Source organism: Coturnix japonica, chromosome 10 (assembly GCF_001577835.2).
Source record: "Coturnix japonica isolate 7356 chromosome 10, Coturnix japonica 2.1, whole genome shotgun sequence".
Lineage (NCBI taxonomy): Eukaryota > Metazoa > Chordata > Aves > Galliformes > Phasianidae > Coturnix > Coturnix japonica.
The window spans coordinates 12,166,223-12,184,702 of NC_029525.1; the positions used below are offsets into that span (position 1 = coordinate 12,166,223).

The 18,480-nt window shown below is 42.2% G+C and overlaps 1 long non-coding RNA gene across 2 annotated transcripts in view; it reads right to left on the reverse strand.

The window, feature by feature from the left end:
- The window catches only part of LOC107318812, a 189,395-nt gene that overhangs the window by 109,806 nt on the left and 61,109 nt on the right, over window positions 1–18,480 (reverse strand). For both annotated transcript variants that reach the window (XR_004308598.1, XR_004308597.1), the window contains exon 4: window positions 1,438–1,531. This is a non-coding gene — a long non-coding RNA (uncharacterized LOC107318812). The remainder of the gene's footprint in view (window positions 1–1,437; window positions 1,532–18,480) is intronic.

An 18,480-nucleotide genomic window follows, 5' to 3' on the forward strand; every position in this document is an offset into this window, starting at 1 on the left:
GGATGATACCTGAATATGTATACATTGCCCTGAGATCGCAAATGGGGACTGGAAAGCAGGGTCCAAAACCATAAAACTGCACATCTTCAAGAAATGTTCAAAGACAGAAAGTTTAGGTCAATTTTTTTCCAACGTGCCATGGACAAAGTGATCCATTTTTTCACCTGGCTGGACATCTTACCCCAGCAAATGCCAGTTCAACACGGGTTAAATAAGATGAAGAGCTCTGTGAACCATAGTCCTTAGGTTCACGTCACCTACACGCCTGCATAATGTCTTTGGACCAGCTGCTGAACATTATCTCTGGCTTCTAATCCTCTAATTTCAGAGTTCTTTTGTGCAGATTATTGCTAAAAACTTCATGTAATTAATATCAATTATTTAGATTTGCAGTTTAATCAGTGTCAGATATTTTTCAGCTCAGAAAGCAGCATTATTCCTGTTGCTATTATTACTAATTGCTAGTCTCGGTCACCCAAATAGATGATAACAGATACAAATGTAGATCCAGTTAATACTAGGACTGTGCATGACACAAGCTGATAAAAGCCAGGAAATTCACAGGAACCTCATTTTCATTCTCCTCGCTTTGCCTGAATCTGTCCAGCCTGATAAATCTTGTCTCCCTGTACCTTCCACATCCCTTTGTTGCCAGGTAGCTGGTGGATTCAATTTAGTTTATTGTCAAACCATTCTCAATAAATACACATTTGAATACTACATTTACTCACATAAACGATGCCATGCTCCTCCTTCTCCCACTCCAGATCACCCTCAAACCTGGACTACAACACTCATACCCTTTTATTTTAAAATGCTGTCAGCTGTGCCTTCTGGACACAAACTGCAGTCACATAAAAGTCAATATGTGTCCGTGGTCATCATGTTGGCAAATACAACATTTTTTCCAGTGGATTACAAAGCCAGGTGGATGCTAGTCCCTGGCCTAAGCACTAAGGGGAAGATGTCACAGACAAATGTGGTTTGCCTAAGAAAGTGCAGATCTTGATGGTTGGGCTAGATGATCTTAGTGGTCTTTTCTAACCTAAATGAGTCTGTGATTCTTTGAACCTCATGCTGGCAGTTCTGGAATTGGAGCTAAAATCTCAACCCAAGCCACAGCTTCAGTTCTCAGACTCAAACTGCCCCATGCTTTACCAGCTCTCCCTCTTGTGATGCCTGGTACCAGACTGTCCAAGTGCTGTATAATTAACCCTGGCAGATGTAACCAAGTATTTGAGGTAAGGAAGCTCTTAGAGAGAGAGCTGGTGCTCCAAAAGCTGTGAATGAGCATCTTGGACTGTACAGCTTCATAGAATTATAGAAATAAAGAATGACTTAGGTTGGAAGGGACCTTAAAGATCATCTAATTCCAAACCCTGCTACAGGCAGGGCTGCTAACCACTAGGATCAGGTGCCCAGGGCCTCATAGCTTACCTGGGTTAACAGGACCACAGCACAGAAGGGGAAGGAGATGAGCATTTATCACTGCCAGCAGATTTTCGGGCTTTCAGTGTTGTCTGGGCTGCACCTGGAGGCAAAATAAAAATGTATTTCTGAAAGAGGACTAGAGAAGCTAGAAATGCTTGTATTCTGATAAATATTTAGGCCAAAAAGGCAAAGGTTAGTAGGGCAATAAGATGTTGGGTTATAGATGGCTTAAAGCAAAATGTTTAGATGCCTGATTTCCCACATGAGTTTGCCCTTTTCAGCTTTTTTGTTCCACTGTTTTCCATGCAATTCACTCATTTACAATTATCTCATGTTATAAATCCTTTGCTTTACTGATGTTAAGAAATTCCAGAAGCAATACCATGGAAAAATTCAGCAGTCCACATATGCTGCAGCAAGGGCAAGAAAGTCGTCCTGTGGTGAGGAAATGATCCTATATCAGAAACACAAGGTTTTATCTGTATCTCATTTACCCACATTTGGCCAAGCTAAAAGCAGCAGAAGAGATGGTACAAAGCACATGATGTGTCACAGCGCTTATATTTCCAGTGAACTACCTTCAGACAGAGTGGTAAATTGTAATTGTGGCATGGTTTAATTTACAAACACTTGATTTTACGGCCTTAACACCCGCTCAGTGCAATATCTCGCATGTAATGAAGAACTTCTCTCAAAGGGACGGTATCTTAGAGTGATTTAGATGCTAAACTCCTACTCAAGTGTCCAAAATGCTTTGGAAAGTCAATAGGAGAACAACTGATAGTTTGCATCATGAGGTGTTCACTGAGCAACCGGATATATAAATACATGTACTTGTTCAGAGCATGTCATCCACACCCAGGAGCAAGAGCTATGGTGACTGCATACACTTAGATATGGGATATTGGACATAGCCAAAAGTTATTATTCCAGGCCATGACTGTGATGCACATGATGAATCCTGGCTTGCATGTCATAAGGAAATGTTCTGGGTGTGGGACCCGTTGGTTTATTTTCTTGACTCTGCATAACGTTGACAGTCTCCAATTTTCCTGCATAGCAAATGCGTGCATAAAAATTTAAGTGTTTTCATTTAGGAAAAAAAAAATAGTGAAAAAAAAAACCAAACTCACAGAAAAACAAAACACAGAGAAAAAAACACGGCCCAAGTGATAAAGTGTTCATAATAAACTCATCATTTTGGAGGGATAGAATGTGGCATTCTGTGCTTTTTAAGGGAGCATCAGTGGAGAAGGGCAGGGAGAATATTATATCTAAAAGCCATGCATCATTCTCTTAAAATGTTAATGTCCCATTTCTAACTGAACAAATAAACCTCTACAAGTTGAATGCAACTAGTACTAATGAGTCAGAGTGCAGACTGGGAAAAAAAAAAGAACCAGCATCTGACTGTAAAAAAAAAGCACCTTCCAAGAGAAAAAGGGAAAAAAAAAGTCATTATTTAAAAATTGCTCCATTAATGTGCTGCAAACAAAGGGCTGTTAGCTTGAAAGGACCAAACAGCTTTTAGTTCAGAGTACTGTATTTGCAGCGGGATTATAAACAAGGTCCTCAGCAAACCCGTCACATGGAGCATGCGCTACTAAAAAATTCAGAAGCCTTTTACCCATTTACCATTTCCTTGAGATGCTTTTGTTTTGTCTCCCTAATGTATTTACAATGAGCATGCAGTCTCCACATGGTTTAACATCCAAATCAAAGATGTGATGGAGGCAGACAGCGGCATTTCATGTTTCGGTTTTATGGTTTTCACTGAGTTCCTTGTGCAACAAAACCCATTGCAAAGATCAAGATAATGCAAGATCTGATCTCATATATGCTCACGTCGTGTGCAATGTCAAATGAAGACTCCAGGCTATTTTCATCATCCGAGCGCTGAAGTTTATTATCTGTAATATATTCCTGCCTAGAAGAGCTAAACAAGGTCGTGTAAGACACTAAAGAGCCACCTGGAATTCTTGCCCTCAGGAAGAGCAAAATTGGACAAACTCAGTGGAAGGTAGGTAGAAGGCAGAGAGGAACTGATTCATTAAGGCATGCAGAGCAGGTCAGTGGTACAGCAGCAAGTCAGTGTGCATGGAGTTAGTAGTAGTGTCCTGGTGACAGTAGCTTCAAAAGTCATGCTGAGTTCTGGCATAGCTTTTTTGGGGCAGAGAAGTGCATGTGATGTGCTTTTCCAACAGCACAGCTCTAGGAAGCTTGTACTACTGAATCTCTCTCAACTGAGATCTGAAGGACTGCCCTGAGCATCACTCCTGAGCACACTGCCTTCTTTCTGCTGCTTCCGAGGGTGGAAACATCCATGGGATGGCAGCACTTAGTCCTGCTTGTGCTGCTGAGAAACCTCCAGCCAGCTCTAGGAGGCTGGCACTTGAAATTCTTATAGAAGTAGCTGGCCTGAGGACAGCTGATTCCTGTTTATCACGTGAGCTTCAGCCTCTCTTTGTTTTTTTCCCACCAATAGGCAAGTTCACTATCAATGTCACCTTCGAGCTGGCGGCTTTCAGCTAGAGCTCCCTGAACACTGCGGTTCCTATTCTTTACAACACAGAGAAATTTCAAGAAGAACTTGGCAATTTCTGAAGGAGGACTCAAGAATTTTGGATTTTCTAATATAATGAAGATCCCTTTCCACAGACAAGTTGGGACTTTTACAGATTGCAACACTTGTTGTTGTTGTAAAATATAATTCATTTGAAAGTCAATGTGATGAGGCTGAAACAAAGTACTTCAACCTTACCCAAGCAGAATGTTAAATAAAAGTCAGATGATATTGATACCGTCCCCTGAAACATTCAGACTTCTCAGAATCAGCATTTTCTCATAGCGAGCTGTTCCAGATCTCCTGCTGGCAGCAGGCTGAGAGACATCAGCTTTTTCTGGAAAAGCTTGAAGAGCTGGCTATTATTATTATTATCATCAGCAGCAAAATGCATAGCAAATGGAACTGGAAAACAGGCAGGAGGCTAGACTGCTCTGACTTACTTGTTTGCTAGTAGTATGGGTTTGGATTTGGAGTCATGAAAGAGAGGAGACTTCACTTCTGCAAAGGGTGTGTTAGTGCCCCATGGCTGCTCTCTCACACCTGAGAAGCAGGAATTGCAGCAGAAAGCAGAAAGATGAATATAACTGTCTCTGAGGGTTTTCATCCCAGCTGGGGACCTGTGGCTGCCATTACCTTCACATAACATTAAGTCTCCAAATGGCATTTATAAATGTAGCTTCCTTTCGAAGGGATTATTGACTCGCATGGCTGACACGTAGCTTTCCAGGCTGGGTACTTCATTTGTGAAATGCATTGTCTTCCCCTTTAAGGAGTTTACTGCCTCACTGACCTTTATATTCTACAAAGAGGCATTTTAATCTCCCACACTGCTGCGCTGCTAAGTGGTTTCTCATTTGACTGATGCTACTCAATGGTCTTTCCATGTTGACGGGCTCTATTAAGACACTGGGAGTTTGTCTGAAGCTCTTCTAAGCTGTTATTTGCAGTAATAACACTCCTATTTGTTCCCCAGGTTTGCCGCACCCACTGGAGGTGGGAGGAGATGTGGGCATACAGATTCTCATTTAAAGAAGAAGCAATTTAGGGTTGAGCTGCCTCAAGGCAACTGGAAAGGGACAGTGCACTGGTTCCAGTATTAGCCAGGCTCAGACTGGAAACCTTTACATTAATCAATCCTCCCATACAAGAGTTTCCCAGGATGATATTTATCACTATCACAGCCTATTGGGTAGTCTTTATGCTAAGCATAGAGAATGTCTCAGTGTTTTACAGCTGAACGTTGTAGCTGTTCACTCCTATCAGCCTTGCCTCACTTGTGTAGAGCTTGTACATAAACAAATGGTGAGTGCTCGTTTTTCAGCATGCTATTTTCCATGTAAAAGTTACCAGTTGTGTGAGTTACAAGCCTTGAAAGGAATGGGGGGAAAAAGTCTCCTTGGAAGACAAAAACATGTTTTCCAGCAGACTTGTTACCTGTCCCTTTATTGTGGAAACCATGGGAATTGCAAGGTTCTATGTCTTGCATACAGGAGCCCAAGCCATCATTTGGCTCATCCATTGCAGATGAATAAGGTTATGGACTGAACTGGCAGTCAGTCTGCCCAGACAATTCCCCAACCAAGAAACTGAAATGAGCTTTTTCCACAGCTGTAGCCATTGGGGTCCTGTTCTGGTGTTCTCAAGCACAGTAACAATCACTAGCAATGATCAGACAGATGCTGGGCTGCAACCTCAAAAACTGCCTGAACTCCACCCAATACTGTACTCGATATTCTACCCAATACTCTGCTCAATACTCCAACAATACTCCACCCAACAGTGATGTTCTTCATCAAAGGCAACAAACAGAAAACCAAATAAGGACTAGGACAAAAATCATGTTTCTCCCCAAAATGCTGGGGATGAACCTCTCTGCCTTCAACGATAAACACCTTCATCTTTGAACCTTTCCAGAAGTTTACAACAGGAGAGCACTGCTGGGCCTGATTTCTCCAAGCCACTGAACTGCATGAAGCTTCTCTGTGCTCTGTTCTCAGACTGGAGGTCAGCACAGAGGCATCTACTTGTGGTGACACATCAGCCTCAAAATGCACTTGTCTGGGTGAGCTTTTCTTCATTATTTTCTGAGCCAGCCACAATGAGGACATATACATGTACAGTGCAACAATAATATCAACCTGATAATGGCCAGGGAGAGGATAAAAAATGTGGGCTTTATCAAGAAAAAAAAAAAGATCTCTTTTAACAACAAATTGTAACTAATTAGACTTTGAATGGGAAATCAAATGTAAGTGCATGAAGGCTCAATTTTCCATACAGCTGACGATCTGACCTTTATAGGAGTAGGAAAGAAAATTATTTTTAATTAACATGACTAATCATTTCCTGTCATTTTCAGATAATTGGCTTTGTTGAAAAAAGGAGCTGTTTTGGGGGGAAGGTGGGGGATGACACTGGCAGCTCTACTTGGCATGCTTAACCTTTTAGTTCCTGCCTACAAATACAATTTGGAATCCTTATTATCATGGGCAAGAGGTTCTATATGGAAACGTGGTACCTCACCCCCCTTCCTTTCCATATGGCTCATAGAAATTCATGCATAAAGAAAATCATTTGACATGCCACTAGACTTCTCTCACTTTGAAACGGTCCTTTATTAAAAACTGCAGAGGAGGCAGTTTAGTTTAACAGACTGTTTTCTGCAACACTTCAAAGTCACTCTTGTGATTTAGGATGCAGGGTCAAATCTTGGAGTCTTTAATAGCATCTTATGCTCAAGCTGGTTGGGAATTTGGCTTGGCTGACTGCAGCCAACTCTTAGATTCTGACTAAACTGTGAGCAGATGAAGGTGTCCATACCAACTTAGAGACTGCTTCGTTGTGCCTGCTTACCTGAGATGTGGAAGCCTGTAATAGAAATCTCAGACCATGAGATATGACTTCACTCTCTTTTAAGCAACAACAAAACCGGGTGCATTGGAGGCTTTCCTAGGCAATCAGCATAAGGTTTTAATGCACACTTCAAGGGCCAGGCAAAGAGATTGAAGGGAGACCAAAGGAAAGCAGGAAGATTGAATGTCTCTGAAACATGACCTGCAAGCAAAGACTGAACAGCCTGGAATCCCTCAGTCGAGAGAAAATTCAGTGGGGAACTTAAGTTTTGAATAACACAAAAAAGGCACTTAGAAAGGCTATAATCTGCCTTCTGCTTTCAGAGTTAGAAGGGTATCTAGAAAGAGGGATAAATTGCAGCAGGAAAGACTCAGAATATATATTAGAAAAAGCTTTCAAGTGAAGAAGTGAACAAAGCACCAGGGATACGGTAAAGTCCCTGTCCCTGGTGGTCTTTAAATGGGCCAAACATCTGTCAGGGATGACATGAGGACAGTTTGTCCTGCCCTGGGGCAGAGAAATGGCTCTGCAGCACTGCTGAGGTCCCTTCTGAATGCGATGCTCATATTTGTATGGGAAAAGGAAACATCCCTGTTTGATTCCAGATAAAACTCTAAAAATAACAAGCAGCTTTTAAAACAGAAGGAAGGCATGAGCACATACATTCAAAGTGAGTAGCAATGGACACTGAATATAAATGCAGGCACAAAAGAACACTGGAGCTCAATAAAGTGAGTCCATATGTACAGATTCTTTACCCCTGGAGCTGCTGGTTCTTGCAGGATCAAGCTGCTGAGTGGATTCTGGGTTGGCTGCTAATGCAGCCATAATTTGGCTTCTGGTATAGTTTGACTCACTTGATATGGTTTGTTAACTTTCAGCTAGATCACAAGACCAGGCTGGCGGCCTTTACCCTGGTGTCTCCTGAGATACAGGGGTGATGTTAGTGTTCACAAATGAAGGAAGGAAATATTCAGCCTGTTGTGGCCTTCAAAACTCTCAGCTTGTATATTAGGAAAAACTAAAGAGCACTCCAAAAGAGTGGTGATGATCGATGGTCAATGGGCATGGTGGGATGGGTTGGGGTTTGACTGGATGCTCTTAGTGGCCTTTTCCAATCTCTAAGATTCTTCAGGAAAAAACTGTGCTCACAGAACAGCTCACCCATCACATCCTACAATCAAAAATGGAACCAGAGAGACGTGAGCTGAAACCAAACTGGTACCCTATGTAAAACAAATATCTTAGACTTGAAGTTTTCCCAGAGCTCTCTTTTGTTGCTCCCACTTGCAAAGCCCTTCAGTTTTATGAGGATGAGGGGCAAGCAGGATAAATGCCCAAACCATATAGCTACAGCAACTCCTGCCTGTTCTTCTTTAACTTACATATTCCACAGCCATGCATTCCCCTATTTTATTGATATCAAACCATGAAGTCATTTCTATTCATGAAGCAGATCAGAACAAGTTCTACTAATGACTAAGAGATATATTTGGAAGTGCAGAATTCTGCAAATTAGCAATCAAAGACAATAAAAAAATCAAAGATACTGCATTACAAAATACACTTTGTTCATTTATTTTAACAAGTATCACTTATTTTCAATTATTTACAGTGCTAGTTAGCATACTCATAAAAGTACTGTGGCATATTGAGTTAAAAGTAATGGATTCTTAGTGCTGTGAAATCTCAGCAGAACACTCTGCTAATAAAAGGCAGCACAAAAATCAGGGAGGGAATGTCAGGGTGGGTTGTTTTCTGGTTTCTTTTTGCTTGTTGGGGAGGACATTTTGATGGGATGAAGATAGGAGGGTCTGCAGACTGAGTCAGGAATTAGCTGGGTTCTCACTGTGTGTAGTTCTGTAAATTCCCACATCGGGCTTTGTGTCTTCCAACCCCAACTCCCATCCCCAACTTCCCTTTAAGAAAACCAGCAATCAGGGCCCTCCCTTTAAGAAAACCAGCACTTTAACTCATGGTGCCCTTTCAAGTCTGAATTCTCTATCTTCCTTCAGCTGCTCATCCTATAAAGACAGTTATTTTTCTGGCATTTCATTTCCTGCTTTTTTTCCCCCTTCTTCTTGCATCTTTTATAGACGGTGATAAATGTGAATAACAATGCGCACGGTGTGAAAGGCAGAGTGTAAAACTCAATTCCATTCGATTTCTCTTTTATTCCAACTTTAAGTCTCAGATTTACCCATGTCTCACTCCACCGGACCTGTCACCTGAATTAAATAGAGACTCTTAAAACCGATTGCTGCAAGGAAATAGATCTTAGGAGCAAGAATGTTGCAGCATTTTGAAGCAAATTTCCTAATAAACGTTGAACCTCATTTAAATTTTATTTCTACCCCAGAGATACGGAACCGGCTCAGTCCTAATCAGAAGGGGAGGAAAGTGACCTTAATTTCGGATGATCTATTTTCAAAATCCTGTTGAAAGCAGCAAAATACCCCGATCATTTGCACATCATGTAAATGGCAGAGAAAGAGAGGCCGCCAGGCAGGGAGGACTGAGATGCTCTTGTCTGCTTTGACGCGTCACTGCTGACACCTGCTGCGTACCCGGCTGGCACAGCCAGCTTCCTGAGAGCAGCCAAAGGAGCAGCTCCTGCAGCTCGGGCAGGGGAGTCCCTGCTTTGACAGCAGCTGGGTTGCAATGTCAAGCTTGTCCACGCTGCGACAAATATAGCAGGTATAACAGTGAGAAGAGCAAGCTGTTTGGGTTGGGAAGGTTTATTCCAACTCTATGTTGTTTGTTGTTGTTGTTTTCCCCCAGTATTCACGGCCTTTCCACTTCCCAATTTTATTCTTAATTTTTCAGCATCTTATTCTCTATGATGTGCTGCTGTAGTCAGAGCTGACACAGTGGCAGAGAGTTTTAGTTTAGAAAGAAAAGTGGCCGTCTCAGGCAACAGTTGCTTCCTTAGAGCATCTTTTCTGGGTTGGTTTCCCTTTGGATGGGCATGGGTTAACCTGGCTGGTGGCTCCTTGCCAGTACACAGGAGTAGCTCTGGCAAAAACCATGGCTTTCTCTCTGTTCCCTCTGTAAAATGTGGAGTTCTTACCTGCCATAAATCCTCATGCTGTAAAAGGCTTCTCAGCACAAGTTGAAGCCCAGCGCTGTTATCATCATTATCTGATGTGACACAATAAGCGTTTGGGAGTCGGCTTGCTTTGGCATGGTGGCATAATGAGGAAACTGATGGACAACTTGTATTAACATCATAGAGCACGGGAGGAAAAAAAATGAAATAGAGAAGAATTTTCTCTTTAAATAGATGCTTGATAAAAGAACAGAGGCAGGTAATGGATAGATTTGCTTTGTTAAAGAAATGTCCATAGTATTTGCATTTTATAATTGTTCCTGCAAAGGTTGGTGTGAGCTGAATCTCTGTTTAGCTTTCTTATGCTTTTTCTTTTCTTCCAGTGTGGCATGGCAGAATGCTAAATAGCTTTGTTTCCATCATGCCAGGGGTTACAGCATGATCTTCAGGCATTCCTCTCCTCAATGGCAAACCAGAAGCTGGGCATAAGTGAGGGTGCAGGGGGAGAAGCCTGGCAGGAGCTGACCCCAACAGCACCTCATCTCATCCACCTCACTCCAAACAAAACCAACCAAGGAGCAGAACTAAAGAGCCATGCTCCCTGTTATTAATCCCTCCGTGATTCTAAATGTCATGCTATTACTATACGCACAAAGATACTTGAAGGTTTCCTGATTTCAATTAAGATTATTATCTCCTCTGAGAGATGTTTTTTCTGCTGTTGGGAAATCTTTTTAGCTGATCTGCTCTGAAACAGCAGCAGACAATGGTAAATAGGCTTATTTGTATTAGGTTTGCATTCCCCCTGGACTCCCTCCGCCTTGTTGAGGTCCCATTGCTTTGCCTCCCTTGAAGAGAGATGGTCAGAGCTACGGGCTTTGGGCAGCAAGGATTGGACACTCTGTCAGAAGCACCCTCTGGTGAAATACTTGGAACAGCAATCTACTGCAGAAACAGTGCTGTGCAGGATTGGGTATGGGGAACCCAGGTGTAGTGGACTCCTAGCATTGCTCTACTCAAACTGTTTGTGAAAAGGATGATGCTATGAGGCCATTCCCTATAATTTCCCGAGAAAGGGAATATCCTTCAGCACTTATCACAATACAGAATCATGGAAGCCGGAAGAAGCCACTAAGATCATCTAGTCCAACCATCAATCCATCACTGATATGCTCTGTTCAGCAGCAGCTGAGCTCTGAGACCATCCTGCAGCTCTCCAAGGACCCCAAGGGACCATCTGAGAGCCTTCTTCCAGCTCCCAGGGCACATACATCCACCCTGAAAACTGACCAGAACAACTCATCACCTCTTTGTAAGTCTCAGCAGTGAAGCCAAGAGCTGAGCTGGCCAAGAACAGAAATCACAGGTAGAGCAAGAGAAAGACAAACGACTAGCAGATGTGTGCCCTGATATTCCACATGTGCTATGGCTGAGGGGTCAGCCAACTGCAATCTGCAGGGCGTATCTTTTCCCTGATACTAAAAGTGCTGATTATTCAGTATACTACATACTTCCTGGTCTCAGTTCCAGTGTGCTGTCTGTATGAGCTTACATCTGCCACAACCTAAATCATTATCATCTCCACTCCTACTTCTGGATACAAGCTCCCCTCTCCTCCATGACCATCTCCAGAAGTTTCTCTCCCACACAGCTTTAGGATGAGAAACATTTCCTACTCAAAATGACACTCTCTTCCTTTCTTCAGTTTCACTTTCTCAGAACGAAGCATCACCAAAGAAAATGAAGATACATCCTAACACCAAGGCTGCCATTGGTTACCATACCATTCCTTCTGAATGGTTCACAGAGCCTCCCAGATACACATTAAGCTTGATGTGGACTCTCTAAATCTCAAGAGCATTTAATAAATGGGGAATTAGCCTGACTACGCCATACCATAGATGAATGTCTCACATCGATACAATCTCCAACAAGCACTGCACATCATTTAATAAATGTATTTATTAAATACATAAAAGATTTGTAAATGGGGCTCTCGTCTTATTATCTTCATCCTTATTTAACATTTATTTTCTTGAGATGAGACAATATCTGTTAAATCTCGAACACGTCATTGCAAAATCCGCCCATGGTTTATTCAGTCTGACTCTAAATATTAAATTTCAACATTTGCTAGACCTGGCTCCTTGTTTAATCTACCAAGATCTCTAACAAGCACAAGGAAAGATTTGCTAACTCAAAAATAACTGTTATTGAATCTCCAGTGGGTTTGTAAAAATCTACATAATATTTAATAAATCTGCCCTAAGATTTGGTTAAATCTGTTTAACCTCCATTAAAATGGGAAAAGGAATTTGTTGGAGTCCTTGTCGGATTCATGCAAAACTTGGTAAGTATATCAGATGTTACGCAAATCCTATTAAACTGTCATGTGAGCTTTCTGTTTCATTTCTCATCATTGTTGATTATTAATGCATTTGTGTATAAATGGCAGCTCTCTCTTCCTGAGCATCACAACCCTCCTCCTGTCCTGCCCAGTCACTGCTGTGTGAATTTGGCTGGTGGGAAATTATAAGTCACTGCCAGAGCCGATCCCACTGTATTCCTGCTATGTCACCCCTCCAATTGCAGCCTGTAATTTTGCAGCCCTTTGCTGGGAATGGGTAGATTGCCTCTGTCTATTTTAGACATCTTCTCTAAGGAGAAACATTCTTAGAAAAAAAAAAGTAATCACGCTGTATCAATAGCAGAAACAATGCTCACCCACCTCTTATTATCCCAGCACTTGCCAGACTAAAGCAGACAGAATAACAAACATTGTACTTAGTTTTCAACCTGCATGCAGAGCATTTTTATGTCTCTATCTGGTTCCAGTATTTCTGTGGCAGCGATCCCAAATCATCTTTGGCCCAAACCCTCTGCCAACTTGTCTTGCAGATCACCCTGCACCCTGATCATAACATTTCACTTGAAAAGAGAAAATTGAAAGTGATTATGTTTTTTGTGTAGTTCTGTACAACACAATTCCCTCGGTCTTTCAGTGCCCAGAGATTGGTAAAGCACAGTCTGGGAACTCTCCAATCTTTTCATTTCTTGACTGTTGCCAAGAAATCCCTTCTTCTTCATGACAATTAACACAGACCTTCTCTGTAGAGGGGATGAGCTTGGAGCAGGTAGCACAAGGTAGCAGATGATGCGCTGACACTCAGCGCCAGAGATGGAGGTTCAAACCTGCTCAAGGCAAGGATGGAAATGAGCTCAGCCCCTGAATCCAGTCCCAATTTGCCAATAGCAGGAAACATCCCACCATTTTCCCTGCTTGGCACTCTGTATGCATGACGAGATAGCAGAAATAGGACAGCACACAGTGCTGCAGGATGCCTGTATGAGGACTCGTTACCTAATAGCAATAGTGCTGCAGTGCAGAAGAAAGGGGTTTTCACTGAATGCTACGGAAATGTGTGGGCAGGATAGCCATCAAGAGCAGCTGTTCTTGAAAACGTGCTGGCAGAAGCGATTTCAGTACATAATGGGCAGATTCAGTGCTCTTTCCAGGAGTTTCATGGCAGTGCTATCAGACTCTCCCTTTAGCGCTTATCAAAATCCTCTTGCGAAAACATGATGCCAGTATATTATTTAATATAAGAGCTTTGATATGACAGTGAAGAAGACCAGACAGGCCAGACATGACAGATAACTGTTGGCAGTTAAAGCTTCCATTGAAAATAAAGGGATGGATTACAGAGAAAGGTTCTGATTTCCATCTGGTCTCGTGCGCAAGGGCCCACATATTAAACATCCGAATGTGAGCTCAAGAAAAAATAAGTAAGTCTCTACAGATCTGTAATTTTGCATGCAGTCATTTGCTACTGCGTTCAGATCATCCTTGTCATGATTTATATTCTTGGACGTTCCAAGAGTTATTTATTAACAACAAATCTTGGAGCCAACTTTGAGGAAGAGCTGGTAATAGAACTCCACATGATCTGCAGTGGTCAGAAGTTTTCTGAGTGCCTCTTCCATGTTAACTGGGGCAGGTGCACAGTGTGTGGATATGTAGTATACATTTCTACTTCTGGAAACTCAGTCTTGTGAATGAAAAATCCAAAGAAAATAAACAAATAGAAATAGAAATCAACCAGTCAGCCCACTGAAGGAAATACAACACCACAAAAAGCCTGAAGGAGATCTGAAACCGCCCATGTTCTAACCCAATTATTTGATGTATAATCTGTTTTATCCTGAAAAGAAATCAAGTCCCAGGCAGGCATAATTTTCCCATTAATTCATGTCTATGTATAGAGGTTGATGAACAAAGAGATGCTGAATTAACAGTTTTAAGATACCACGGGAAGAAAAACAACTCCTGATCCAGTCATAGCCAGTACACGGGACTGGATTCAAGACCCAGCCACTAAATAATCGGTCTGTAATAACGAGAACAATTCAGTTCAATTTGACAGTCTTGTAGGATGGATGAACAAATAAACAACCTCTTTGCTACAGTGGGATTAGCATTTACCTTGAGGAGAGCAAACTTCATAAAAAACAAGGAAGAAAATCAACAGCTAAGAGCGTACAAACTTTTCCCGTGGCATGGAAATTATAGGCAAGATCACATTAGATGCTCACTAAAATTTATAGCAACAAAAATAGCAAAAGGAGCTTTTGGCTCTTTGTCTCAGCTGTAGAGCAAAAGGAAAAATATAATAAAATATAATAAAATAATAAAATAAAATAAAATAAAATAAAAAACCCAACCCATATCCACTGAAAATTGGGCCAAAAAGAGAAAAATAAAAAGAAAAAAAACCCAACCAACAAACTTGGCCAAGTCCCATGTAAAATTTATCACACGGTATGGCAAAAAAAGACTCCTGAAAAGCATCTGAACTAACAATTCAACCACATGAGAAACAAGAAATTTGTCAGATAGTTTACATCGGCAGTTCATGATCAGGGTGTAATGGGTGCTCAAAGAGGAGAAGGCTGTAGTGCAAAGCCTCGATAAATTCCTCTATCAGAGTTCACCTGGGAGGAGATCAGAAGTTTGAGAGGAATGGATCTGAAGTGCTCCCAATTTGAAATGTACATCAAACAGCTTTCAGGATGTTTTTTATGAAGTGCGTGGTAACAATCTTCCCAGGCCAAAAGCAAACTCAGCGTTGATAACTCTAAGGTGAGGCACATGAGGAAAATCAATTTTAACGGTAAATACACGGCAACAGGTTTTAAATCAGCTGGCGTCTGGGAATCACTACAACTTTCTTCGAAAAACTTGGTTTAATGCTCAGCAGATGTCAAAGGCATATAGAGCATGTTAGTAGCCATAAGAACAGAATCGTTGAGGTTGGGAAAGAGCTCTACGATCATCTAGCCCAACCACCCACCTACCACCAGTACTGCCCACTGAACCACATCCCCAGGTACCATTACATCCACCCTTTCCTTCAACACCTCCAGCTTGGAAAAAGCACGAGAAGCACTGCTTCTTGTCAGGCAGAAATCAGAGGCACCAAATAAACTGATCAGGCCACAGATTTAAACAAACAAGAAGTCCTTCTCCATGCACAAAGAGTAATCAAACTGTAGCACTCATTGCCCAAAGTATAAATGAGTTCAAAAAGCAATTAGACAAATTCATGGAAGAAAAGGACATGGAGGGCTTATTAAAACACAGTGAAGTGGATCCAAGCTCCGATGTGGGACTCTATAAGCTGCAGATTACTGAGAAATAGGGAGGGCTGTTGGCAGGGAACTTTTCTACTCTGCTCTTCTTCTTTTCTGTGTTAATTTCTAAGCACCCACTACGGGCCACAGACAGACAGAACATCCTGGTATGTCCAGATGTTTGCTCCGAAGACAGAATTCTCCCCTGCTGTAAGGACTGCACAGAAACTTCTTCCAAGCGCTGCCAGCATTGCTTCTCTGCTGTGGTTTCCTTTTACAGAGAAGAAGAGCAGTAAGGGAAGGCCTCTATAGGAAACCTTCCCTTTAAAGCAACACCAAAGGGTGAAGGAAGGCAGTGGGTTGCCCCATTGGTGCTACGTTCTGTGTTTGCTGGGTGGACAAATCATCAGAGCAGCTGATTTTGCTGCTTGGACAAAGCTGGTGCTCAAAAGAGTTAGTTGTTCTATCCACTCCCACCTGAGAAATAACTGCTAATTCTCTCTGAAAACCTTCTGAAACTGAGCACCAAGGTGCATGTTGGCAGGTCCAAAGAGTGACAAATACGTAGCACCAAAGAACCTGGAAACACCAGAGTGCACCTATCGCAGTTAATCTTTGGAGCCACTTTATCATACAGGGCTCTCAGTTACTGAGGTCCTTTTTAATTTAGAGTGAGAGTGGTGCGGTAATTAGCCTTAACCAGGTCACTGATCTGAGGGGAATATACTCTCCGAGAATCTACATCCATCTTGCATACTTGTGGGAGGGAAGGGCTGATAAGCTTGACATCTGTGCTCACAGTATTAACAAGGCAAGTTAATACTGACCTCCTGTTAGGGTCCTTCACACCTAGCCAGCAATGGAAATGCAAGGGCATTTCTCCCATAAACCTAATCATTCCTTTTTGCCCAGTAGTATAATTGTACTGACACGAATGGAGGGTTTTCACCTTTGGAAGCACATGGGTGTTCTCTGTGACCCACCATTTGCTTCACAAACATCACTGACACTTAGGGGCAGTTTCAATACGAGCTCCATTCCCTCCCTGTTTCTGCTCATCCCAGGGGCAAAGCCCAAATCTCAGGTTTAACAATCGGCTGCCACATTAACAGCTGAGATAGCAGATTGTGCCATGCAGCTTTTCCGTGGGCAGCAGGGATGCTGAGAACTCCAAATGGATGGATTCATCTCAACAGCACATGTCTTGCTACCAGGACAGAGAGACGGGGGCCCTGAATGGGCGCTGTTTCACACACAACATTTTCACAGTCAATTACTTCACACTGAGAGAAGTCTAAAACATTTGGCACTCGCTGTTTCCTCCCATGAGCCATTCACTGTGACCACACCTGTTATCAATGGTAAACTCTGGCCCATGGGCACGCAGAGGTGGTCTCATCATCCTCTACCATGTACCAGGTATAAAGAGAAGGTCAACATTAACTCTACAAGGTTTCTTATGGGTTCTCTTCTGCCTTTTCAAGAATCTGTTTTTATTTTTGCAACCTTGGCTCTGTAGGAAACTTTGCAGGGGCAGGTATTTCACTTTCATCATAGAGCCTTCATGGGAGACAGAGGGGAGGCAGACTGACCCTTTCCCCTACCCAAATTTCCACGTCATGTTGTTGTTATTGCCAGCTTTTTTTCCTTTCTGAGTCTCCTGCCAAACCTATGTCTGCTTTGTCAATTTATTTCCTTTCTAGGAAAAAAAGCCTGTTTAATCTTAATTTTTTTCTATTTTCTTTCAACTTCAATAGCCTCAAAATTTTCCCCAGAGAGCTGTAAGCCCTTTACATGTATTTAGGTTGCCAGATTTCTTATGTTCTCTCCCCAGGAAGCCAATTTTACTTCTAAGCTCTTGAGAGAGGGCTGGTCTCATCTCTTCTTGCACTTTGAAACCATTGTACAACACCTTCTCTCCTTCCCCTTTTCTTTTCTCCATCCTCTTTAGGTTTAGCACTTGAACCTGAGGCAGCATAAAGGCCAGAAACCCTTCCCAGGCTTGTGTTAAGCTCCTTACCCACTCTGGGTCTTTTATTTGGCACGCAGTAGCGAGTCACTCCAGTGTTTCATACGGATCGTCCCCATGTGCGCTGCTTTACACCAGGCTGAAGACACTAACCAGGACTGCACGCTTCCATGGCTGTGTGCCCTGTTCTGATTCAAACATTCTATATTTTCTCTTTTTTTTCCCCCCAAAACTCAGCTTTCAGCAAACTCAGCATGATTCATTATCTTTTTTTTTTTTTTTTTTTTTTTTTTGTGCCAGTTTTTCTGAAAGACAAAGATGTTGTCCTACTCCTTTTTTTTTCTTCCTCTTTTCCTACTAAATATCCCCCTTGGAATGCTGGGGATTCCAAGGTCAGGATGGGTGGGGTTCTGAGCTCCTGATCAGCTGTAAGTGTCCCTGTTCAGTACAGGACAGCTGGACCAGATGGCCTTCAAGGGTCCCTTCCAAACCAAGCAATGAATGGTTCTATGATTAATATGACCCAATCCCTTTTTTTTTCACGTCTCAATTTGTTTCCATACTACCACAGCATGATCAGATAAAGATACACTGCCTGAAACCCCTTACCACACATGCAGGGACGAGCTTGTTTCAATTACAAACAGAAAACTGTTCCACTGTGCAAACTGAAGGCAAGGCAGCTGGCAGTGTCTGTACTGAGCCAATAAATGAGTTCTGTAATACCTGACCTCTGGGACAAACAAAAGTCCCTTCTTCAGATGTTGGCATGTTTATAAACAATGCAAAAGGAGAAAATAAAATATCAAAACCAAACAGAAATAAGCAGCTGAAGTTTTCTGTGAGGAGAAGAAAGATTTACACTGCTGACTGACTGGCTTCGTGCTGAGATTGGAGCAGGGTAAGCAATGCATCTTCAGGCACTGGGGAACAGCCATGGCTAGTCAAGAAAAAATGCTGTTTGTTTTGTGAAAGGTTTAA